This window comes from Furipterus horrens, unplaced genomic scaffold (assembly GCF_987537825.1).
Source record: "Furipterus horrens unplaced genomic scaffold, mFurHor1.1.pri manual_scaffold_5, whole genome shotgun sequence".
NCBI classification, from domain to species: domain Eukaryota; kingdom Metazoa; phylum Chordata; class Mammalia; order Chiroptera; family Furipteridae; genus Furipterus; species Furipterus horrens.
Genome location: NW_028327175.1, coordinates 191,532,257 through 191,558,632, shown reverse-complemented (window position 1 = coordinate 191,558,632; position 26,376 = coordinate 191,532,257). Strand labels below are relative to the sequence as shown.

Genomic DNA, 26,376 nt, shown 5'->3' with positions numbered 1-26,376 from the left:
CACACACATGCACACATATGGCAGTCTTGTGTCTTGGCAGCTTCTGAGAACAGTGGTGTCTGTCTCAAGTGTGTCCTACAGACTGGCACCAAAGTAATCCTCTTAGGACATTGATGTCATCATATTTCTAGCTCAGAAACCTAAATGAGTGACAGGGGTAAAGTTCAAGGTTTCCTGCTAATTAGTGAGGATTCTCCTCAGGCTCTTAAATTACCTCCTCCCCATGCCCATCTAAGCCAACGTTGTGGTTTTTTTTAATGTTATTTTTAAATCTGCCGGTTATTGAATACATACTAAGTGGCAGGCTTTGTGTTGAGAGCTTTACATACATTGTCTCTGATCTTTAACCTATGAAGGTTGTTGTATTCCTTCTTTAAAAACGATTTTTTAAATTTATTTTTAGAGAGAGGGGGAGGGAGGAAGAAAGAAAGAGATGGAGAGAAACATCGATCCGTTGCCTCTCACATGCACCCCACCTAGGGACCAAACCTGCAACCCAGACATGTGCCCTGACCAGGAACCAGTGACCTTTCGCTTTGCAGGATGATGCCCAATCTAGCAAGCCACACCGGTCAGGGCATATTCCTGTCTTTTAAGAGATGAGAAAGAAGAAGTTAAGAAACTACAGTGCTCACTTGGCTAGAAAGTAGAAGAGCTGAACTTCTAACCAGGCCTGCCTGGCTCCAAAACCTGTGCTGATTGTACTTCTGCTCCTCCCCACCCCCTCCACACCTCATTTTTCCTGATCGAATAATCCTGGAGGGTTGTTTCCCTCTCTAACCTCAGTCATCCTGCCCCTCCTGCCCTCATAAGAAATATGTCTTCTTTTCTGTGTTTGTCAAAGACCTAACTCAAGTCCTGCTTCCTTATAATGCTTGTCCAAGGCCCATCCCTTCTGCACATTCCTCTAAAATTACTCTGCACACCTAAGTAAACACAAGAGAAATTAAACAACACTTCAGTCACCTGTGCGGCTTAAGAAAGAGCCGTCTCTCTTCAAGTATCTATTGACTTTATATATGGTCTCGTAAAGCAACCTTTAGAGGTACGGAGTGTTACTGCTTCTAATGGGTTCCCTTACCCCAATCCCATTCCTCCCAAAACGCACACCCACACAGACACTACCCATTCAGGTGCACACACACCACCTAAAGTCATGGAAGCCATTTCTGTTCCATCCGTGGGGAAGGCTGAGAACAGTAGGTCTTTCTGTGTGATGTAATAACTCCTCATATGCCCCAGTCACATTTCAGAGCCCCTCTTTAGTGCATAATAGCCCCTCATGGGTTCAGTTTTTCAGCCCTGCTTCTCAGGTTGAGCTTAATTCCCCACCCCTACATGCTCCTGGAATATTCTAGGCTCTTCGTCTTTCCCTTAACTTGGAAAGCCCTGAGCTTTTCAAGGGGACACCGATGACAAGGACAATTTAAAGTAAGGTCTCACGGGGAGCTCCTGATTAAAGGAAACACTGTGGTGCTGCAAGCTTCAGAATAAATTATTTCGGTTGGTGGTGACGTGAGTCCCCTGCTCAGAGTGCGCTTTGCATCTGTGGATGGATGGGATCTCCAGTTTTTGTCGTCACAGTCCTCCTGAGAGAAGGAAACTCCAGGAGTAGATGGCTCTCTCACACGAAGTAGAAATCTGCCCAGCTTAGCTTCACTACGAAAGGGCTGTCTGGATGAAGATAATCCCAAGGCCAAGGGAAAGAACTTCATATTAGAAAGAAAAGTCATAACAAATTCCCGGCCCTTTGCCACCTACTCATTGATGTCTAAAAAAATATTTATCCAGAAAGGAAAAAGGAGGTAAGGCTGAATGTGTAAATTAATCAGGAGAAGGAGCACATTGACTTTAAGTTTACCCAGAGCTCTTGAGAGCAGTTTTTGATGAGGAGTGAACTCCAGAGCGTAGACACATCTGAGCTGGTGGCTGGCCAGGCCTTATGTATTTTCAGCAACTCCCAGACTTTGGGGGGTGGCCCTGCCTCTTACCTCTCCCGTTACCTGGTCAGGTGACCAGGAAGGACGAAACAACCTGTTCTACATCACAGAGACCCTCTTAATGAACAAATTGACTTTCCTGTGTTCTCGCAGAAAAAAAAATATCCTAAGGGAGACTCAGAGGAAGGTCTTGGCATCACTTTGAGGAGGGGACCCTCCGTTTCATCATTTTTCACAGCCCCTGGGGGGCAGGAAGGAGCGTCCTGATATTGCTTGGCTCTCGTCTGCCCAAGTGAAAGTGCAGAGTGTTTTCCTGAGCCAGCATTAGAGAGCCAGAGGGCTTTTCAGAAGGTTCAGTGATGGGTGAGCGGTGCAGGGTTTCTTCCCATTGTGGCTGAGCCCGACCTGGGAACACCGCAGGAGAAACCAGCGCAGCTTCCTGTTTCACTGTGTGTGGGTCTGATGGTGACTCATACCGAGAGGCATGTTTATGCCAAACTGGCAGGAGCTGTGTGTTCAAGGGCAAATTTTGTGAACAGTGGGGAGGATGAGTATTTGTTTGCATGACCTCTTTTCTCTGAAACATTGTATTTGTGTTCACACTGACATGATTAATGCCATTGTGGTCCAGTGTGCCCTGGAGGACACCAGGGGTGAGTGTCTGTGTCCCATTGCAATCAAACAGCCTGATTTGTTTGGCTACTTGGGCTTAACCATGAGGATGTTGGCTTTCTGAATACTTCCAGGGAAATTACTGTCCCGGGTGGTGGTTCTCAAATGTTAGGAAGTATCAGAACCACCTGGAGGGCTAGTTAAAACATGGATTTCTGAGCCCTGCTCCCAGCGTTTCTGAGTCACTCGGACTGGGGAGGGGCCTGAGGTTTTGCATTTCTAGCAATCCCTGGTCTTGTTGGTGCGTCTGGTCCAGGGACCACACTTTGACACTGTCTACATCATCCCTGGTTTCTGTGGATAAAATGATCAGCCCTCCAGGCAGATGAGTGAGAACTTTTCTATAAGCAGCCTCTCCGTTCCCTTTCGCTAACTTGATCTTGCTTACAATGCACAGGTGCCAAAGGGAAGGCAAAGGGCATTCTTCTCACTGGGACTCTCCCCAGTCCTGAATGAGATCATAGTTTATAATAAATGGACCTGTGAGATCCGAGCGGCCAATACAGCATGTGACACCGGGTGTGCAGAGGGTGGGCAGTGTGGGTGTGGGAGGAAGTTCTAAGGCATCTTTTCTTGGGAATGAGTTGGGGCTCGGCTTGGCTTGGAGAAGACAGCATTCATTTGGAGTCAAGGAACAGGAGTGCATCGCCCCTAATTTTTGAAGTGTTAGATGAGCATTTTTGTTGGGATTCACAGAGCCCTTTGGAATCATTTTATAAAAGAGAATAGAGTCCTGGCTGGTGTGTCTCAGTGAAGTGAGTGTTGACCTGCGAACCGAAAGGGTACCAGTTTGATTCTGGGTCAGGACACATGCCCGTGTTGCGGGCCAGGTCCCCAGTTGGGAGTATGTGAAAGGCAGCAGATCAGTGTTCCTCCCACACATTGATGGTTCTCTCCCTCCCTTCCTCTCTCTCTAAGCAAATAAATAAGCCTTAAAAAAAAAGAGAGAGAATAGATATCATGGCTCACAAAGTCTACAACTGTGTCTTGACTCTTTGGGAAGCTAAAATGCATTATTAAAACCTGAAGTGTTTTTTCCACTAACACTATATCCAGTCTGTATTCTAGCTGTCTGTTCTTTCTGTTCTTGTTCATAATTTGAAACATTGGAAGGGGAGAAGGTTCAGAAAAATTAAGAAAAACAGAATGGTAGAAAAAGATAGTAAGGTTATTCCACACTGGAGGGTCTGGTGAGAAATGGGACAGGGGTCTCTGTACCCTCAGAAAAATGGCAGGGGCTGTGGGCCCCCAGGCCCACGGAGAGTCCCGTGAGTGGCACATGAGCTAGACGAGTGTCTATGGCACTGCTGGACAGTCATTGAGGAATGCAGTTTTCGGGCCAATGGTGGGAATGGTATCTACTGGACTGGAGTCCAGTTATGCTACTCTTTCTCATCTGAGAAATATGGGTAGTATGTGTAAAGTTGTCAGCCCGAAACAATCAACCATAGCAATGCACTTCTTGATCACATCACAAAGTTACTGAGGTCTACTCTCTGCAAGACATTTGGGGGAGAACCTGATACACTGAAAAGTTTCTACCTTCAGTAGGTTGATGAATCAGCCAGTGTTGGGAAGGATGCTGCTTGAGAATCCAAATAGAGGTGACGTAGGTGATAAAGTGGAAGAATTAGTGTTTCAAGGGGAAAAAAAGGATCTATAGAACAAAGAGCATTCAGATTGGCTTTGAGAGACTCTTAAGTTTCTTATGGTAAGGAAGGGTGTTGGAGTCAACCTGTATCTGTAACACACTGTCTGCTCCACAGTACGTGCTCAGTGAATGTTGAATGAACTAATAAGTGAATTTTTGATGTCTGTGAGTGGGGGAGATGGTTATCCTTATTTAAGGATTATTCAGAACCTAATAAGAGATAAGCAATCTAGATATAGAAACAAATAAAATACAGTTCTTATCCTCACATTCGAGTGAGGGACGCAGGTACACAAATAAGTAATTATGGTACAATGTGACATGTACTCAACAGAGAACTCTCCGGGACCACAGTGCAGGGAATGATTAATTCTGCTGCAAGGTCACGCAGCCTGGGCTTTGAAGGACGAAGAGGAGTGCAACAAGAAAAGTGAAAATTAGAGGAAGGTGGTCAAATGGGGAAAATAGAAGCAGTGAGGTACAACCTGTGTCTGAGGAAAGGCAGCCAGCTAGTTTGGCAGGGGCTACCATTGGTCCCTTAGCCCAGCTGTGGACATCAGGATGGGTAAGCAGAGGGCTCTGAGGGTCAGGGTGAGTCAAACATAGTTAGACCTGGAGGCTGTACCTACAGATGCCTCCAAGAAACTAGGCAGGTGGCCTAACTGATTGGAAATTGGGACAAACTCAACAGCGTGGCCTTCTCCACAGGGAAAGCCTCTGTGTCGCTCCGTCCTGGTCACACAGAGGGACGCAGGCCAACTAGCCAGACCTTCCAACTTTTAAGAGCTACTGGAAATAGAGAGTAGTATGTAAATCTCCAGATGCTTAAATGTTGACAAATGATTCAACTTTCTCTTCAAAAAAGAATCTTTGTGTGTAGGCCAAATAAAACATATCTGTGGACAGGAGTCAGCCCAAAGGCCTCTTCCAGATTGCGGTCTGGGGCCTAACAGCGCTCACCAAACCGACGCACAGCAAGAAATACATTTTCACACGACGGGACTCATGACTTGTGCATGTACGCATGGAAATGGCTAAGATAGGAGCCACAGGAAACAGTACTGCCCTTTACTCTCTGCTATTTTCTATTCTTTTTTTTAAAATCACGATGGTCACGATTCATTGATCTGATATCATGTTTCCGTGGGTCAAGACCTGAAGTTTGAAAACTATGGGTTTACAGCATCTACACTGAAGTTTTATTGGATGAAAACCGAATAAGGTCCTTTGCTGAGCAACCATGTTTCCATCCTGGGTACTCCTATAGTAGTGCTTAATAGGTACGTTTGGCTAAGTTGGGTTTCTTCACTTGGCAACTGGAAAAGTTTTAACAAAATAATTTCAAAATCTTTTATTATGACTTTATCCTAAACAGAGGTTTGCCAGAATTTGGTGTCACCTTTTTGGGTGCTGGATGCGGTTAAGAACTGACCTGGCTCCTGATTTCAGGGTAAAATGCTGCTTGGTTGAAGTTCAGCAGAAAGTCCCGAGGGAACCTCTACTCAGGCCTCCTCAGTTCTAAGTATGTTTCAGGAACTACTTTTTCACGTAGAAGAGCTTCTCCTTGGGATCTGCCTCACTACTTCCAGACACTGTGCTCGCCCGGCCCCCTTGCTTCTGCACCAAAGCTAAGGAGAGAAGGGCAAGTTCAGGGCATGGACAGTCTGGCCTGTACCACCTCACCCATCACTGGTGCACAGCTCTTCACCTCCACCTGGGAGGCATCATGTGCTTACAGCTTTCATTTTTGACATATCAGAGCATTTCCAGAAATATAATGTAGGGGCTTTGGAGGGAGGCCACCCCTCCCTCAGGAAGGTCGGAGGTGAGTTGTCACAGGAGGTGAGCTGGCTACGGGGTGTCTGTGCCATCACCTCCGTCTTGAGTGAGAAGCAGCCCTGCACCATGCAGCAGGACTCAGAAAGAGCTTGGACTTTTGAAACAAGAGCCCAAGAGGCTCACCGTTGGAGGGAGCTGCCACGATGAGAGACCCCCAAGGAAGGGCCGTGCCAACCACGAAAACCACGGGGCCGCAGGGAGCCAGCACCCACATAGTGGTTTTGCATAGGAAGTAGGCAGAGAAGCCAGCTACTCAACAGTCGAGCAGGCAGGCCAGACAGAGCGGCAGCTCGCCAGGGCAGAGAGTAGCTGGTACAGTGTTCCTGAGGGTGGGGGAGCAGTAGGGTGCGAGATGATCGGGGGCAGTGTTTGCAGGCAAGATGGGGAGCCTCTTTCTTCAGGGCCTGGGGGTTGCCTCCCAACAAGGCACCTTGTGCAGGGGAGCAGCACCCCGTGGAGTTGTGCAGCCAATAGCCTGCGCATCCTTACCCAGAGGCAGTGAGCTGCCGGCAGGCTGGGGTCGGTATCACATGAATCACGTCTCTGCCACTTCCCAGAGGACCTGGAGCCAAGCTCTTAACCAGTGTGAGATTCAGTTCTTTCCTTCGGTGAGAACAGTGCTGAGAACACCCACTTTTACCTCCAGGTGGGGAGGATTGATAAGTTATCTAACGAATTTGAGCACTGCAAAAAATTATTGGTAGATCTACAGTAAAAACATGGACTGTCCCTCATAAACTAGGCAAGTGGGAGAAAAGGAAATGATTAATTCTAGGAAGGGAAAGAATGCTGTACAAGAAAGGGACTGTGTCCTTAGGACGGATTGCAGGCTAGTAGAACAATAATTACATTCGTGAAGTGTCAATACTGACCGCAGTTAACTGAACATTGCAGTGTAGCCATACTAGTACGAGCATTGTTACTTGGTGGTGGCCGGGTTGTATGCAGTGTTAAGAAATGCAGTGAGAAGACTGGAGAAAGCACCAGAAATTGAACACATCTGCCTCTAGGGGAAGAGAGTTGGTGGCAGGAAGTTGCCATCATGCATTATAAGTATATTTCCTTTTTATGCCTATAAGCCTATTTAAAACTTTTTTATAAGAGAATTCAGAGTTTTTACAATATATTACTCACAAGATAGAGTATATATATTTACAATATGTCACTCATAAAATACAATTCCAAATTACTAGACACACACACACACACACACACACACAAAAGAAAAAACCAACAGGAAAATGCAGCCCTTCCTCAAGAGAAAAGGCAATTCGTAAAGATTGACTTTTATATAACCCAGATATTGGAATGACCAGATATAGATTTTAAAATAACTAGTATAATAACTGTTCAAAAATGGAAAGGAAAAAAAAACAAAGAATGGCATGTTTGAGACAACTTTAATAGAAAAGCAATAAATAAATTTAAAAAAGAGAAAAGAAAAAGAAAAAAAAGAAATATTACCAGAATGAGCTATCAAATAAGAAATCTCAGCCAAGAAACAGAATCACTTGAAGTTTATAGAAATGAAATTATTAAAAAGAACCATTAGGAAATTATGGAAGTGATATATGAAATGTCTGAAATAAAAATACTGGAAGTTTAACAAAAGAAAGGAGATGACAAAGAAATCATCAGTGAACTTGAAGACAGATCTGCAGAAATTATTCAATTTGAAGAATAGAAAAAAAAATTTAGATTAAAAAAATGAACAGAGCCTCAATATCTGTGGGGCAATAGCAAAAGCGTTTAACTTGGTTAATTGGAGTGGAAAAATATATGATACATAATGGCTCAAAAGACTTTAATTTGTAGGTTAAAGAATCTTACTGCCAAGAAAACCACACTTAGGCACATCATGATCAAATTATTTAAAAATAAAGGTAAAGAGAAAATCTTATCAGGGAAAAAAGACATTACATGCAGGGGGAATAAGAATACAAATGACTTACCATCAGAAGCAATGGTGGCCAGCACACAATGGAACATCTTTAAGACATTAAAAAAAAATTGTCAAGCCAGACTTCTATATTCAGTGAAAATATAAGGCATTTAGAAAACCCCTCAAAATTTGGAAAGTAAATAACATGCTTCTATTTTTTTTAACACATCAGAGAAAATATCAAGATCAACAATTTAAAGGTAGAGATTTTTTTTAGTTTCTTAAACTTTTGATAAAAATAAAAACTCATGGGAGAAGGACTATACACTCTTCATATCTTTACCGTCAGGATAAATTTCAATGATATAATATGTGTAAAACCTTCAAGTGTGGCTTCTGCCATGCAGCAGGTGCTCAAATGTTAACTGAAGGTCAGCTGGCCTGTAGAGTTTATTTAAGCAGTAGCAAAAGTTGGTGCACAGCCCAGAGCCAAGGGAAATGGCTGAAGATTTTTTGCAGAGAAAATAAGACTAACATATAGGTGGTGAGAAGAGTTAAAGCTGTAACTGATGGGGAGGCCGTGTCCAGCTGCCTTCAGCAAGGATTTTCAGCAGAGACAAATTCAGAGCCTGAACTTGTGAAGCCTGGGTTTTTCCATCTCTTTCCCATTTGTCACTCATGGTACAATTGTCATCCCATTTGCCTCGGTGGCTTTGTAAAATTATCCCTTAAGCCTTCAGGATGTTATAGGTTTGCCTGAAAAACAAGTTGTGTTTATGAGCGGGAGCTCTGTAACCAAACTGCCTAGGTTCAAATCCTAGCTCTACTGTCTACTAATTATATGACCTTGGCCAAGTTACTTAACTTCCCTGTGTCTCAATTTCCTCATCAGAAACTAAGGATATTAATAGTACCAATTTCATAGGTACTATTTAAAATAATGCCTGGCACATGGCAAGTGCTCAGTAATTGTTTGTTCTTGCTGCTACTATTACACTAGGGAACACAATTTTCGTGGAGTTAGATCTGACATTTGTTTTTGACTAACTTTTGGCATTTGAATGTAAAAATGACCCCAGTTTTTCTCTACCACATCAACTTTTTAAGGTACAGGATACCCTACCTTTGTTTGAAAAATCATACAAAATGTACATACAAAGGAAAATTAAGAAAAAATTACCTGAATATACTGTTTATTTAAGTTATTTTATTCATATAAAGGCTATATATTGTTACTATAAGTCAAATTGTGTACAAGTAGTAAAGTTCTGCTACCAAACATACATATTAAGGTATTTTATCTTTTCAAATGACAGGCTAGGAAATGCCAGAATGAGATACTTGAAACAGTCTCCTTCAGTTGGCAAAGCTTTAACAAATTGCTTCATGAGACTGAGTTTTATGTGCAGAGGTGGGAATATAATGTTCTTTCTGTCAACAAGTGGCCCATGTAGAATGTTTGGATCACCAGGTTTGAGGTCAGATCTTGGAGGTCAATTTGACTCCACCCAATGCTTCTCACAAGCTCTGTTGTCCCATGTACACAGAAAACAGGGACACTTGATGTATCCGTGTTGCTGACCAAGAAGGAAGCAGACCACTTTAAGGTCAACACAGATGATCCAATTGTGCTTGTGATATTGCAACAGATCAGTACTCTCTTTATGTCTTCATGTTTTTCATGAAAACAAACTGAATGACCAATTGGGACCGCACCAGATAAATTGCCATTGTGAAGGAGGACACACTTCAAGCTCCGCTTTGAGCTATTGATGAACAGTCACCATTCAGTTGTGTTATAGATTGGAATTCCCAATTCCTCCATTAAACCATGTATGTTATGGCAATACACAAAGCCACTGTCACTTTGAAAGTACTGCAGAAATGCACTTTCTCTTGATCGAAAGTAGGATGCCTTCACTCCTTTTTCAAGCAAGTTTTTCTCATGCAGTCTTGATGCTAGGAGTTCTGAAGCCTTTTTGGATAGTCCCAAATCTCATGCCAAATCATTCAACTCATGCTGATCAAATCCCTTACAAACTAAGTCATCTTCAGTTTCAAAATCTTCATCATTGCTCTCACTTAGTTCTTCACCATACTCCTGTTTTTTGAAAGAGGGTAGTTCAGTGAAAACTGGCACTGGGATTTCAGCTGAATGAGGTACTGGGTGTATAGCTGATGGTAGACTAGGATTCTCTATTTTACATTTATTTTTCTTGTTGTATCATGATGTTTTCACTATACAAAAGTAACAGTCACTTGAATGATCTCTGGGCTCTCGCCAAATCATAGGTATACCAAATGGCGATTTATCGCGTGTTCCCTTCATCTACATCGTAAACTCTCAACACACTGCTTGCACACCTTGTGAGGGGCCCAAGACTTATCTTGATCACCACGTTTTACTTTAAAATATGCAAAATCGGCTTGCCTGACAAATGCGCTGATGTTTGTCCTTTGACTGGGAATGATGAAACTGCCACAGATATGACAAAACCCATCAGGGTTGATTAGGCACTTACAATGAGAAATAGCAGAGGCAGACATGATCTGAAGGAAAGGAAATAAGTACACATGTAAATAAGGAAATAAGTTCTGCTAACTCCTTGTATACAGACAAGAACTCGGACTACACTTCGGAATACGATTCACTCTACAGAGTGGCACACAACCTCTCACCACACTGTCTCATGTGTAACTGAATAGCCTAGACAAGTATGAACCTGTTGCTGGTCTCCAAGGTCATCCCCCACCCCTTCACACTCGAGGGAAGTTTGCTCTCAGCCAATAGGAGAGCACTAGTGCTTCCCTCGGTCCAGGCTCGATCCAGGCTGGAGTAGTCACATTAAGATAAGCACTATGGGAAAACTTGATGTGATAGAAGAAAACTAACTGCAGTTTTGAAATCAGCATGCCTACTTAAGTCTAAAGCAGCTGAAAAATCGAACTCCACAGGAATTATGTTAAAAATTATTCCCCTGTGTTATTGTTCCTCTTGGCTGAGTAAAATCAGGGCAATGTGTTCATTGATAGGGAGTAATCAGGTTAATTTCAGGACCCAGGCGAGTAAAATAGAGCTGGGATAGGTAAGCTGAGGAACCAGGGAAGGCCACCGTTTCTGCCAGGCAGTCTCTTTGCAGTGTACCTCAAGCAACGCAAGACTGTGTAAAGCTTTGTCATGCCACGCTACTTTAGGACCACAGGAGTGGCTTCTGTGGCCAGTCAGTCCTGCTATCCTGTGATAGAACTTCCCCAAGGAATTCTGCCTGCTGGCTCTTGATGTCCACATCCCCTAGGCAAGTAAGCCGATGACTCTAGTGATCTTTATGCTGGGAATGGAATGAGATGTCTAATAATGATTTGGTGGAGGAACATGTGGACCTTTGAAGAACAGTTGTTTTAAAGTTTGAGGGTGGAAGTCAGGTGTGCTTGGGATTCTGACTGGATGAAGCTGTCCAGCCACTCTGTGGCAGTCCCTGCTGGCTATGCCACGTCGTCACATCATGCTCTGGGGACACCGCATGCAGTTTTTCCAAGGCTCTGGGGCCACCTTGACTCCTCCCACAGTTGGAAATTGTACTTCGTTGTGTGGTTCTCATTCCAAGAAGTTACAGCCAGGGTTGCTTTGAGTCTGACCCATGTAAGCTCATTCCTTCAGCTTTTGTTTTTTCTTTTTGGATCAGAAGCTTAAGCAACTTTTTTATCTTCTGTCGTTAATTGAGCTCATTGCCATCATCAAAATTACCTATTTGACAGCTACTTATTGGTGAACCCAAGATATTCAACCAACTTTCAGTTTCACCCAAAGGTGGTTGCCTTGGAAGAGAGACAGAAAACCAAGGTGGTATGAAATGAATGAACATATTGAACACACATTTAGAGAGCACAGACCTTGTGCCAGGCACTGTGCTAGACCCTGGGGCTACAATGTAGTTACCTTGTTGTGGAGAAGCTAGGATGTTGAGATGGTGGTAAATATAAAGAGAGTAGACAGAGATGAGGGTAGCAAGGAGGCAGGAAGACTGCCTTTAGAAGGTGGCTCAGGGAGAGACCAGAAGGAGAGGACCGAGCCTTGCAAGTAGTTGGGAGACAGCCTTCTGGGAGAAGAGCACATGTGGAGATCCTGAAGCAGCAGAAACTGGAGCTTGGGAGCCACATGGAGAGGCCGTGAGAAGAGCCTGCAGGTGGGTGGACTCTGTGGCCACAGTAGGACGTCTTGAATAACGCAATGAGAGATACTTGAAGGGCTTAACTTGTGACATGATCTGCATGAATTATGTCCTTAAAAGATTATTCTGGACTTCCAGCCAAGATGGAGGCCTAGACTGACACGCTCCGTCTCCCTCCACAACTAAGAAGGAATGCAACTACCGCAAAGCCAGAAATAACCAGAAGTTCCAGAAAATAAAGCTACATGGAAGCCCAACATATGAAGTTATAAAGAAGTGGTGCTCATCTGGACGGGAAGGAGGGGCAAAGCTGGGGCAGAGAGGTCAAGCTGTGCTGGCGGCGGCAACTGCAGGCAATGGAGGCAGGACGTTGTTAAGCACAGACACCTGTATTTAAAAAGAGGCGAGAAATGCCTGGCAAGCACCCCCAGCTGCAGACCAGACCCGTCAGCTCGCGATTCCAATGCTGGGGAAGGCAGATCCCCATTACCTCGGACTGTGAAGGCTGGAGCAGGTGGGAACAGAGGAAGAAGCTCCCGGTCTCTCAGCAGAGAGTAAATGGCAAGAATCCATCTTGGACCCTGCTCTCACACAAAAGGCCACAGCATGGTGAGAAGGGTCACCCGGTAGTGATGAGTGCATGGGGCTCCATCCCCTATGGCATAGGAGGTGTGAGAGCCTCACCCAAGAAGCAAAGGCAAACACAAAACTGTCAGGAGGCACAGATCATGATAGAGATCCCAGTGACTCAGCTGACCAGCCAGCAAATATCTGATCTAATGGATCAGCAGATACGAAATCTTTTTGAGGCACAGTTCAGGGCTTTGGTTATATGAATGCTTACAGACCTGACAGCAGATCTTAAACAAGATGGGGAAGAAAAGAGGCTAGTCCTGCTGAAATGAACAAAAACACATACGAAACAAGTGGTGAGGGAAAGAAAACCAGGGATCAAATCAACAAATCAGAACATAGGGAAGGAACAAACAGTCAACCAGTGCAGAAAGAGGAAACGAAAAGTGAGGAAAATGAGGAGAGGCTCAGAAACCTATGGTACAGCTATAAGCAGGCCAACAACCCAATCATAGGGTTGCCAGAAGGTGAAGAAGAACTAGAAATTGAAAAATTATGTGAAAAAATAATGAAGCAGAACTTCCCTAACTTGGGGAAGGAAATAGACTTACAGGTCCAGGAAGCACAGAGAGTTCCAAAAAAACTGGACCCAGGGAGAACCACACCAAGACACATTATAATCAAAATGTCAGAAATTAAGGATAAAGAGAGAATCTTAAAAGCAGCAAGAGAGAAGAAAATTTGTACAAAGGGGTCCCAATAAGACTATCAGCTAATTTCTCAAAAGAAACTGCAGGCAAGAAGGGACTGGCAAGAAATATTCAAAGTAGTAAAAAGCAAAAACCTACAACCACGATTACTCTATCCTGCGAAACTGTCATTCAGAATAGAAGGGCAGAGAAAGTGCTTCCAGGACAAAGTAAAACTGAAGGAGTTCATCAGATCCAAACCGCTGTTATATGAGATGTTAAAGGGACTTGTTTAGGAGAAAGAGGATCAAAACTGTGAACATTAAAATGAAAACTGTATCACAACAACCAACAACAGAAGCTAGGGAATCAAAACAAAGGCAAACTAAGTAGGCAACGAGAGTGGGAAAAGAATTATAGGTATGGGGAACATTTGGGGGGGGGTCAGTGGGGAGGGGGAAGGGGGAAAGGGAGGGAGATGGTACAGGAATTAAGAAGCATAGTAGGAGGGAATGGAGTAGACAGGAAGAGGCTGAGAAGAACTATATGTACAACCAATGGACATGGACTAAGGGGAGGGGGACAACTGGAGGGAGGGGGGTCACTGGGTGGAGGGGAGCAGAGGGAAAAGAATTTGGGACAACTGTAACAGCATAATCAATAAATCATATTTTTTAAAAATGTGTTATTCTGGATGCTGTGTGGCAAGGAGACTGAACAAATGAGGCAAAAGCCCACAGTGTTTAAAGACACAGACTCCGTGCCCTCTTCCTAACTGTCCCCTAAAACTCTCCTCCCATCCTGCTTGGTGAGGGGTCCCTTTCAGGCAGATTTTGCTTCTAGGGGTCTGGCAGATCTCTGGTGCGGATACTGGTGTTGATACAGCTCTAGGCAAGTTGTGTTTGTGAAAACTCCCACCTAAGATGGGAACTGGGTCTGATGGTGTCTTTCAGTTTTTTTTTTAATTTATGTTTTTATGGGCTCTTTCCCAAGAGAGCAGCAGAGATGAAATGATAATGAGGACGTTTGTCAGGGTGGAGAAATGTTGGTGACAAACAATATACACCTTTGCGGGAGGCGTTTGTGTGCTCATAAGGAATTGGGCGTAAAAGGCAGGGGTGGTACCGTGCCTGGGCTAAATCCTGTCTTGGGGCCCTAACAGTATGTGACCCTGTCTCTTAACTTGCATCCACATAAATGGCTGCACTGGGACCACAGTCCCTCTGGCTCTTGGAGTCAGGACAGAGGTGACTCTTGAGCAATCCATGAAGATGGGGTGTCCTACCAGCGGGATCCAGACCGAAGCCACCGCCCAGTCGTTTGCCTCAACCCATCTCTAAATGAAATTGCTGTGCAGGGACAATTTGAGATCCCTGGGTGACCTTACAAAGCTCTATCACATTTCAGGAGGGATTTTGTTATCCTTCAGAAATTCCTGCTCCTACAGGTTAGTGACAGTCTCTGCTGACATTCAGCTGACGTGGGCATCTGGGTGCCAGGCTGGTGCTGTCGGGGCTCCCACAAGGAGATGATCTCACGTCTTCACATCCACCTTGTGTAGTAGGACCTGTATTCTTAGTCTCTGTACCGTCTCGGGCAGGTGGGGGCACATGCTAGGGGAGGCAGGGCCAGGCATCTGGTCTCCTAACTCCTAATCCAAGATCCTTTCTAATTACTGTTTTAGAGGAGAGGTGGGACTTTACGCAAATGACTGTACACCAAAGTCCAATTAGTAAGTATTGTCAGAGAAAGGCTAGGAGAGATCAGTTAGTAAGTGCCGTCAGAGAAAGGCCTCACCCTGAGACTGCGTCCCAGCCTACAGGTGTGGCTAAGGAGTCACTCTTTCAGGAGGAGGAGGAGGCACCACACTGATTTTAAATCCCTTTCTAAAAGTAACTTATACAGAGAAGGCAGGTGTAACACATCAGGGCATATGCGTCAGGTGATTTACAAGGAGGAAATTTCAGTCTGAATTATTATAATCCTGGCACCTCTGTGCTTTGGGAGAATCAGATTAACTGGACTTGAGCCCGGGCTGTTTCTATAATCAGGAGCCCAGCTGACCGATGGCTGACAGCGTCTTTTATATTTAGAGGGACAACAAGAACCTATGGCGTTGTCTCAGAAAAGGCAAAGCCAGCCTCGGGACACCTTACGAGTGGAGAGCCGCAAGTGGCAGGGAGGCCATGACAGAGCCATCCCACTGCCCACCTGCAGGGAGTGTGTGCACCAAGGCAGCCCTGCGCTTTGTGCCAAGCGATCACTCTGCTTACCACACTAATGTGAGCTAGAAAATTAGGTCACGGAAGCCAATTACGGAGAAGACGGGTGTTGGCCAACTAATGACAGGGTAACAGTGTGTAGCGTCAAGTAACTACCACTTGCCTCAGCAGGAAACGGACTTTTTAGGTAAACTGCAAATTAAGCCCTCTATGCATTTATTTAAGCTCTTGAGCTTCTTGTTTCCTAGGCCCCAAACTAATGCCGTTCTAGCATAAAGAAAGGGAGTAGGGGATGGAGAGGAGCCGTCGGAGTGGGGAGAACACATCTCTGGGAAGTGTTCACAATTAAATGGGAACCAGTGGGGTAGAAGCATAGAAAACATTCTAGGTAACGAAGCAGTCTCTCAGAAATGTGGGCTCCCAGGAGACGAGGCGGAAACCCACCCCACCAGCAGAATACCATTTTGTGATTGCAAATCCAGACCAGGCCTCTGCTCAGGTCGAGAAGGGCCCTCTTCCCGGAGGCCTGCACTTCCTTGCTGTATCTCCCTTCCCGTAAATTGCTGCAGCCCGGAATAATTTCTGTTAAGACTTGAAGTGTTATTTCCCATCTGCTTATGTACTGGCAGGTGTTACCTTTGGGATTATGATGCAGCTGGGGTCATCACAAGGCAGTTAGTACATTGCACTGACCTGGTTTCCTTTTGGGTGGGACACAGCTTTCCTGCAGAAATCCCCTACACAGTGCTCCCGAGCGTGGGCTCTGGGGTCAGACGACTTCTTAACTGTGTGATCTTGAACAAGGTATTCAGCTTGATCTTGGGGTCCTCTCCTGCGATACAGGAATAATAAGACAGCACCCACATAAGGCATGTGTGAGGATTATCTGTGATTGTGGGTATGCATTAGTTATCACAGTGCCTGGAATATAATCAATATTCAGTGAATTGTACCTGCTCCAATAATACAATGGAGTTATAAATGGAGCTATTTATCGAGATACCTTAAGTTCAGCTTCACGTGGGAGATGCTCCAGTAGTGATATTGGGTGGTAAAACCGCATTTTCCCTGAGGCACACATTGTACCGAGAAGTATAGAGATGACAATGCAATTTTTTTAATACGTGAAATCAGAAGTACCCCGGGAATTTGGAGGAACTGACCATTGAGCTTGCAATTTTGTAGGGCCACGATTGATGTACAAAATAAACACAAAACGAGGGAAAATTAAATGCTGAGTGACAGTACAGGTATTTAGTGCTGAAGGATTGTTAGGGGGGGTGGGGGCGGGAATGAAATACTGGATCAATAGAAGTCATAGTGAAAGCTTCAGAGAAGAGCCAGGACCGGGCTGGGCCCTGTGGGTGAGGATTGATTGGGGCCGATGAGGACAGGAGAAACCATTCCAAGTGAGGCCTACGGCGAGAATGAAGCCCCTGGGGGAGATGATGATCGTAGGCACGACGTGGTCAGAAGGCCCAGCCTCAGAGAGAGTTGTATATGACGTAAGGAAATAGTCGAGTACGTGCTTTCACTGGTGTTGGACTGCCTGAGTTGAAAACTTAGCACAGTGATAAATACTCAGCACATGCAGTTCTTCCTTAGGTATGTAAATAGCTGGTGTAGGCGGGGTTACTGAAGTCTCCAAAGCTAGGCTTGACGGATCGGGACCCAGAGAGTTATCGAAAGTTTTTTGTTGTTTTTATTTTAACAAGCTTTACTTTTTTAGAATAGTTTTAGATTTATAGACTACATTTGAAAAGATAGTGCAGTTTCTATGAATAATACGTAACAACCAAATTCCCATAGTAGTAACAGCTTACGTTAATGTAATACTTTTTTACAATTAATGAGCCAATATTGATATATTATCAAGTCAAGTCCATGCTTTATTCATATTGTCTTAGTTTTATCAGATGTCCCTTTTCTGTTCTGGGATCCCCTCCAGGGCACCACGTTACAGTTAGTCCTCATTTATCTGAGGCTCCTCTTGACTGTGACAAGAAGACTTTTCCTCCCTGTTTTTGATGACCTTGACAATTTGGAAGAGCACTGGTCCAGTTTTTGTAGAATGGTCCTCACTTTGGGAATTTTCTGATTTTTTTTTTTTTTTTTTTTTTGGAAGAAAGATCACAGAGGCAAAGAGCCAATTTTCATTATATCACATCAAAGGTACTTTCTGTCCACGTGACTCTCACTATTGAGGCTGACCTTCATCACCTGACTGAGGTAGTGTTCATCAGTTTGTCCATGGTACAGTAACCTTTCCCCCACTTTCCATACTGTGCTCTTTGGAAACCACTCACCAGGTGCAGCCCACACTTAAGGGGTGGGGAGTGGACCGCCCTTTGCAGGACGCATTGGAGAAGAAGGAGCCAGGGAGTAGGATACTCAGCAAGCTGAGAAAAAGGGGCTGAGGGCTGGATTCCCCTGGGGAGAGAAGGGATGCCTCAGCAGTGTGAGAGCAGACAGAATTTAGTGGGAGATGAGGAAGAGGGTGGAATCGAGGCAGATGGCCAGGTTCCAGGCATCACTGATTAGGGGCCATCTGGGTGTGACCGGCACCGCTATAGTTTCCTGCCCACCCTGTCTTCCTTGGCTGTGTCACCTGGGGCGAATCACTTTGTTCCCCTGAGTCTCAGGTTGCCCATTTGCAAAATGGGGCTGGCAGTCTGGTTCTTCCTACCTTGTGGCGCTCTTGTGAGAGTAAAATGAGCTGATGCAGATGTGCGGGCTGTGAGAGCCGCCTTACACAGCGCGGGCGGGTTCCAGAGGCTGCCTGAAGGAGCGATGATGCTATGGAGAGAGAAGGGTCCCTTGGGAGGAGGGATTTGATACCTGGGGGATTCTGAACATTTCAGGTAACCTGGGGCAAGCTATAATTTGTACTGAGTCATCATAGGTTTGTGATCATCACCTGCTAAGGAGACTTTTATTTCAAATATGCATTCTCAGATGTTCTGTTGCTGGTGGTCTAGCTCCATTGGTGTGTCCCTCCGATGAAGTAGCCGGGCAAGATGGGGCTGGTTCTGGATTAGAAAGAAGGGCTCTGCCTAATCTTTGTGGCCTTCCTCTTACCACCTGGGGTGGCCTCTGCTGGGGGCAGTGAAGGCTACTGAGATTTCCTTAATGGACTCAATCCCCCAGTCTCATCACCTGAGATAGCGAATAGACGTTTCAAAAGTAATGCATCCATAATGAAACTTGGGTTCCTGGCCCGCACCGGAGTTCCGGGGATGTGGCCGCGTTACTTGACTGTGAAAGATGATGTGAAACCTCTCAGCGTTGACATAGGCTGTTTTATCTGAGTAGCCAGAATCCCTCCAAAGTGGATATTATGCAGTGGAAGGAAGAACTGCTTTACCTTTTCAGGCAAATAGACTCCTGGCTCTCCACATGTATTTCCTCATTATTCAGGAAGTGTGCAACCATGCTTTTGGTTTTGCATTGTACTAGCCTTGTTTTAACAACGAACTGATGAGCCATGGAGGGTCTGCCCAAGCTCCAGGGTAAATCGTTGACTGCTTGGTACAGTTCAAAGAGTTGGGAAGCCCAAGCACTCAGTGAATCTCTGACAATCCGTTGCTGGTAACTTTGGATGAGAAATATAAGTTCTTTGCTCCTCATTTTCCCTTCTCAGTAGAATAAGTATAGGGACCACCCAGGCTCTGAAAGATGGAGCGACCAAGTGAAAATGAGCAATGGAGCCAGCTGGCGAGTCAAAGGAGCGTGGAATTCATGTCATTGCTATACTGCAACTGACTCAGCATATTTCAAAAATGTAGACTTGAGACAAGAAACATACTTTTGGTATTAACCAAACAGCCGAAGGCGGTTATGTAAAATGAACCTCTTCATTAATCTTTAAAAGGGAGAGAGATTCTTGTGTCTACACTGATTCGAATTGGGATGAAATATACACGAAGTCTCTCTTGGTCCTCGGGTTCTGCCATTCCCTAATAAGAACAGCCCATTTCCTCACAGGTGGGTTGGTCTGATATGTGTCTGCCTGGGCTGATGGATGATGGGAAGGCAAGTGAACATGACAGAGTCTCTGCTCATCTCAGGGTGGAACAAAAGGTCATCTCTGGGCATGGAGGACTTCACAGTGTCATATGCATTTCCAAAGGGAAATGCTTGCAAAATGCAGGGGCTGATCCCAGTTCTGACCTTTGCGGCTGGTGCCAGCAGGAGCGTTGGCACCTTCATTCAGACAAAGGGAAGAGCCAAGAAGTGAAGTGATATTTTCCTTCCCTCATCATTACTCAGCATGGCTGGCTTGCTTAGCTATAAAAAATTCAAGTGTTGAGAAAGACAGCAGGGCTGTTTCTTATCCAAAAATGCGTTCTCCCTTGTCATGGAGAGAGCCACTGTTTTCAGCACTGTTTCTGGAGAGCATGGTCTTGTGGATTACTTCCTCTTTCACCCTCTTGTGTGTCACGGGCTCAGCCATATTGTCTGAATTCTAAAGGGAAACCGTTCTCAAAGTGTAGCACGCACAAGACTCACCTGAGGAACTCACTGAAATAATAGACCCCGGACTCAGTTCGGGCACCACGCCCAGCTAGCATCACTAGTGCGCACACCGCGTCTGCTCCCTTTGTGAGCCGGGTCCTAGCGGCTGCTTTTAGAACCACACTTGAACTTGAGCTTGGCTCATTACTGCCTGACTTATAGCAATCATCACCTGACTGACAGCAATTTTCTGATTTAGACAAATAGTATGGGAGGAGCACGAACTTGGGAGTCAGAAAGACCTGGGTGTAGATCTTTGAGCTTCCTGTGACTCAGGCCGGCTGTTCAACTTCTGTGAGGCTCTCTTTTCTCATCTGTCAAATGGGAATCATATTATTCACCTCACAGGCAGAGACAGAGGTGAGGGAGAGGGGGAGGGGAGGGGAAGAGAGGAAGAAAGATGGGGGGGAGACAGGATGTAATAAAATGACTTATGTGTAAGCACCTAGTGCTGTGCCTGGCCTTTGGTAGATGCTCAGTAAATACTAGTTTTCTCCATTCGTATAGGAAACAGGAATTAACTTAAAAGAGAAACACATTCTCCACTAGCACCTGAAGTATATACATTGTTAATAAAAACTTTTTTTAATGTCCTGATGAATTGATTTTTGGCCTTTTTACACATCACTTTAAAGGTCAGCGGTTGTTCAGAGATCTCCTTAATTCCCTTAGATAATACCAGCTTCTGCTGTAAACACAGGTTTCTAAGAGAGATCCCAGCAGGCAGATAAGGAGATGCAGGTGTATCATAATGTCAGTTGCTTTGCTGGACACTCCTGGGGTCCAGCGCAGAGAATTCAGATCGGGTATTCTGCCCGAAACGACACCTGCTCCTACTCTCCGCCTCACAAGAAGAGCCTTGTTTCTCAGAATTTCGCTGATAATGGATTATTTGGACTGTCTTGTTCAAACTCTTTCCAGGCGACCTGAGAGCATGACCGTGGTCTGAGAGAAACAATGCGCTATTATGCTCGCAGTGGACAGGAACTCTTGGCTAGAGGGGCTTTTCTAAACTGAGTTAGTTTCAGAAACACCTGCGCACAGCTCCCCCTCGCCCAATCCGGTTTTACTGTTTGAGGGGAAAAAAATCATCTTTGTTCTTTGTGTCGATTGATTCATGTTAGGTTCATTGTTCTTATTCCATATCACGTTCACATTGCTACTTATGTAAAAAGTTTTATATATCCCTCGGTTCAAATCAGAAAAGGAACGTAGTAGCAAAAAGGGCCTCTGCAGGGTGAATGAAGACCCTTGGATAGTTTAGGCCATAGGTGTCCTCACTGATGACTCTCTGCCCTTTGCAATCCTGTGAATCATGTCCCCTCCCGGGCAGGGCAGCAGCCACAGTCTCTGCGAGGCACACGCGGGAAGCTGAGAGGATAGTCTCTGTGGCCCCGCCACATGATTCCAGAGCCTGCCAAGCCCTTTGAAATCATCTGGTCCAACCCCCTTTTGTTTTGCAGGAGAGGAAACTGAGATTTGGAGAGGGCCACGTGGTTACTCTTTTTTTTTAAACTACTGCCTGCCGTTTATGTATCAGGAACTGTGTGCATAATAGGAGGCTCCTCACAGGCCTCCAGAAGGTTAAATACGTCGACAGAGTAACATCGGGAATGTCTGCGGTAGAGCAGACGAGAAGCTAGCTAGCCCATGCTAAGGAAATAAACATTTACAAAATCCTTTGGTGCATGAATATCCTGCTGTGTTCTAAGGAGCTGGGTGAAGGAAGGAAAAGTACAGATGGGCAGAAAGAACATGAATGTAAGAAATGGTCCCCACCGACAAGGAATTTGCAGTGCTGTGCCTTGAAAGACATATAACAAAACATTGAACCAAACAAGGTTCTATATTGAACGACCCAGTTGTATAGTCCTAGAGAGGTTTGGGAGGAAGGAGCAAGCCCAGTGTTTTCCCTACTGGACTGTCAGAGCCACAACTTTCTTATTTAAGGTGTGTATCCGTAGTTATGGCAGGGGGGGCGGGGCTCAGTTCACACTTACGCATTCCTGTGCGGCTCATTTGACACCAAAATCGTGGGGCTATTTGTGCATACGCGTAATGACCCCCTCTGTAGGAACAGCTTCTGCTCACCTAGGTCTTCTCTTTTCCTTCCAGTGGCACACCCTCAGGACCCTCACCACCCGTCCGAGAAGCCTGCCATTCACTGCCATAAATGTGGGGAACCGTGCAAGGGCGAAGTGCTCCGGGTCCAGACCAAGCACTTCCACATCAAATGTTTCACCTGCAAAGGTATGGTGCCTCCTTGCTGGCTTAGAGACATGTCCCGATCAGTGCTTGCCTTGGGTTCTGCCCTGTCCCCTAACTCCATGCCACGTCACCAGATGGTAAAGGAACATGCTCAGAAGCCCAGGAGTCACTCACCTTCCCTAGCCTGGGATTGGATTAGACTCAAGGGGGAAGCTGCATCACCGCAAGACCAGGGATAATAGGCCTTCGGGTATTCACTGCAGTTCCTGATCCTGGGAGGGGGGACCAATTCTAGAAACACAGTGAAAATGCAGCTCTGTGTTTTGTACTTTTTATGTCTTTTCCATCAAGTGAGGGACTCCTATCACAAAGTAACTTTGTTGCAACAGCCATTACCTATAGGAAGGCTGGGAAACTTGGAGGATTGGGGTGCTGAGTCCGGCTTCTGTGGGGCGTGTGTGTGTGTGTGTGTGTGTGTGTGTGTGTGTGTGTGTGTTGAGAAGTAAGAATTAAGCAAGAACACTTGGAAGGCCTCCAAGCAGAAAAATACCTCCCATCCAGGAAGCTCCCAGTTTGAGGTTGATTTCCATTATCAAGCCTCCCTTGTGGGCTTATGACTGTTGGCATCTTGGTATCAGATATGCTGGCCTGTTATGCACGGAGCCACAGTCAGGCTGAGTGGGGGGGGAAGAGAGAGTAGTTTCTTTGCGCTTATTTGAGAAATACGTCATGAGCTGAGGGCATGTCTGGGTGGCTTAGGTTGGGGCTGAAGGATGTAGGACGAGAGGTAGAAAAGGGACAAGACCCTGAGCCTGCTCTATAGCTTTGTTCTGCACACTGCACGTGGTACCCACCGTCATCCCTGGAAACCGGGTTTCTTTTTAAGTCTCCTAGAGCACAAAGTCTCAGCATTGCCATCTTAAGCCATCCATCCAGGCGGGGAGCTGTCAGTTAGACTCCAGGCTGCCTAGAGACCCTCAAATACATGAAGAAAGACAGGGCGGAGCTTCTCTGATGTCCAGAGTTGTTTCTTTCATTAAGCATCAACTTTTCAGGAGAAAGGGCGCTAGCACATAGCTCGGATGATAAGACGCAAGTGGACGGTGAGGGGGGGGCGGGCATGAGCTTAACTCCCATTGGATGTGATGCAGATTACCAGCGGCTGTAATGTGCCTCTTAGAGAGTCTTCAATCCTCCTGAAAACCCCTGTGAGTAAGCACGGTAAAGTCCCAGTTGTTAGACAGCCCAAGTCAGTCGTCGGGAAACACCAGAGTCATACCCAGGGTCCCGGCTGCGCTGTGACTCTGTGTGGCTTGAGTCCTGCCACTGCCACAGAGCAGCTCCGTGGTCTCAGGCAAGTTCCCTGTTGCTCTGTGGCTCCACTATCTCATCTGTAAAATAAAAAGACTAGACCGTGTGATATTTAAATTGCCCCAGGTCTGAAGTTTGCCGACTTCATGTGCACATAACCGTCTCCAGTGTGTGATGTAGAACCCAGAGGTACCGAATTAGGTCACATGTCAGAGAAAAAGTATTTTCTGGCTACAACCAGTTTGTCTAACTTGGAGTCAAGCATTACATTTTGTTTTATTGTTTTGCTCATCAATTTCTTGAGACACATCTCAGGGGTAGATTCGGTGTGAAATAAATACAGTCTGTAAATGATTGTAGCCCTCTCTGTGTTTTGTACTTGTCACTGACAGCACAGAGCGTTAGCTCCAAGTCTGGGTAGTCCCTGTTCAATACTTCCAAGGTGCTTGTGTATCCCCGTGCGGCAGGTGCTTCCTTGCTTTTTACTCTTCTAGTTTAAATTTAAGGATTGAATGTGAGTTATTTATGTTGGAAAGTTGTACCATATACTTTGTTTCATGCTATCAATGTGTTTCTGAAAAGTTGAATTTTTGGCTAAATTGCATCATATTTTGAGAGCACTTCCTATCTGTAAGAATTATTTTTAATTTAACACAACTTTACTAAAATACATGTCATCTATTCTTATAAATTTTGGTTTTCTCATACTCAACCTGTCTTACCCCTCCAACTTTCCGGGGTCTCTCTTTTCTTTAATATCCAAAGAAAGTGGTGTAAGTTCCTCCTGCCGTATATTCTAGCAAGTTGCGGCCTTTTCCCCAAGATTCTAGAGTCATGTTGTCCAATAGAAATATGATGTGAACCCACATGTTTAATTCTTAATTTTTTAATAGCTGTATTTTTTAAATGTTTTTTATTGATTATATTGTTACAACAGTTCCAATTTTCTCCCCTTTGCTCCCCTCCACCCAGCATCTCCCTCCCCCAGAAATCCCCCCCCAAGTCCATACCCCTGGTTCATAAAAAATAACTATCCCCCCCTCTCAAATATTAGGACTCTTTGTAATCTTGTAAAGGACAATGGGCGAAGGTCTCAAGCTCCTCTAGCTGCTTCAAGCTGGACATGGTCGTCGTCCTACCTACCCTTGGGCCCAGAAAACCCTAATAAGAGTGGGGGTGTGGAGGGGAGGATTAAAAGGTAAAAAATTCCATGTTCATAATACATTGTATTTATCGCCATACACCCCAAACATTATCATTTCAACATGTAATCAGTGTAAAAATTGTGGAGATATTTGATATTCTTTATCATTTTCTCATACTAGCTTAACAGCACATCTTGATTTGGACCAGTCACATTTCAAGGCTTGATGGGTGTAGCTTGTCAACAAGATTTATCAAGTGCTTAATATGATATATGTCCTCAAATTGTTACTAGACAGTAATGCGATCTTCTAAACAGAAAGAGGATAAGTAACGCTATGGATCATTGATTACAGAGCTCCATGTCTGGGTGGCAGATACAACAGATAAGAGAACTAACTGTACTGATGCAGCCCCCGGTTAAAATGTTGCCACTGCTTCGTGTTTTTATGCTGGTTCAGACCCTTAGCTTTGTCATCTGGGCTTGCATGGGCAGACCAGGTGTGGGCTGTGTGGGGGCTTAAGCAGAAAATTGATAAAACTCCACTAATATGGAAGTAGTTTTTTTTTTTTTTTCATATCCCCTAAGAGCTGAGTTTGGGCTTTTAATACCTATGTAGGATATCTTAGTCATTTGCAAGTTGATTAAAAGGCAGAATTAACCAGGATGCAAGAAAAATAGGAGGGGCGCAAGTGAGCTTTCTCACAACAAATGAGAAACCACTTTATACCATCTTTTGTAACCCTGAATATTTTATATTTTGAATTTTTTACCAGGTTAAAGTGTTGTCTAGACAAATGAATATTATTTTTTTTAATAGTTAAGGTTTTGAATTCCTAAGTGTAACAGGATAAGGCCTCTTAATTCTCCAAAACGTACCACTTAACAATTTCTCCTCTTTTTTGAGATGATTGGCCGTGTATCGCTTGTGAGCAGAGGCGCTGGTAACTTTTTGTTCTGAGTTATCTTTTCAGTGATGTTGTCCAGCAAACAGCCTTAGAAGCTGAGGAGAGTGTTTCCCACTGAAGCAGAGGGCTGACTTGTTTGCTGCCTCGTATTATAAAGATAATATCTGTCTCTGGAGCAAATGAACAGGTCCGCTTGAAGCTCAACACAAAAGATTGGGGTTCCCCAAGCATGGGGTTCCTCGGCTGTGACACAGATCTGCTGCAAAGGCAACCTCCAGTGCACCTTATTCTCTCGCCTCTGGGGGACTTGGGGGACACAGGTTCATGCCACCTGCTGTGTTGCGAGTGGTCAACTCTTGCTTCTGACCCAGGGGTTTCGGGTCTCCTGCCAGCGTCCTTGAAGCTAGGGCCAGCTAACGCGTTAGTTGGTTCTTTATAGTCCTTGACAACTCTGAGTTCATGTATGTGAAGGCTTATGTCTTGAGAAAGGAAATGTGGAAGCTCATCCAACTTGATCAAGAAAGAACAGATTTTCTAAGAAAATGATTTGTACAACAAAAGTTATGGGGGCCTTTACTCTATAGAGGTGGGAGGATGGCGGAAATTTTTTGCAAACACTTTTCAAGTGGGCATTTAACCAGTCATATTGCTAG

The 26,376-nt window shown here is 44.9% G+C and overlaps 1 protein-coding gene across 8 annotated transcripts in view; it reads left to right on the top strand.

Moving 5' to 3' along the window:
• Positions 1-22,260: 22,260 nt before the first annotated feature.
• The window catches only part of ABLIM1 (actin binding LIM protein 1), a 132,438-nt gene continuing 128,322 nt past the window's right edge, over positions 22,261-26,376 (top strand). For 6 of the 8 annotated variants that reach the window (XM_090278652.1, XM_090278651.1, XM_090278653.1 and 3 more), the window contains exon 1: positions 22,261-22,402. The gene's annotated coding sequence lies outside the window, so the exon portion shown is untranslated. The remainder of the gene's footprint in view (positions 22,403-26,376) is intronic. The other 2 variants (XM_090278654.1, XM_090278649.1) reach the window with 1 other exon arrangement.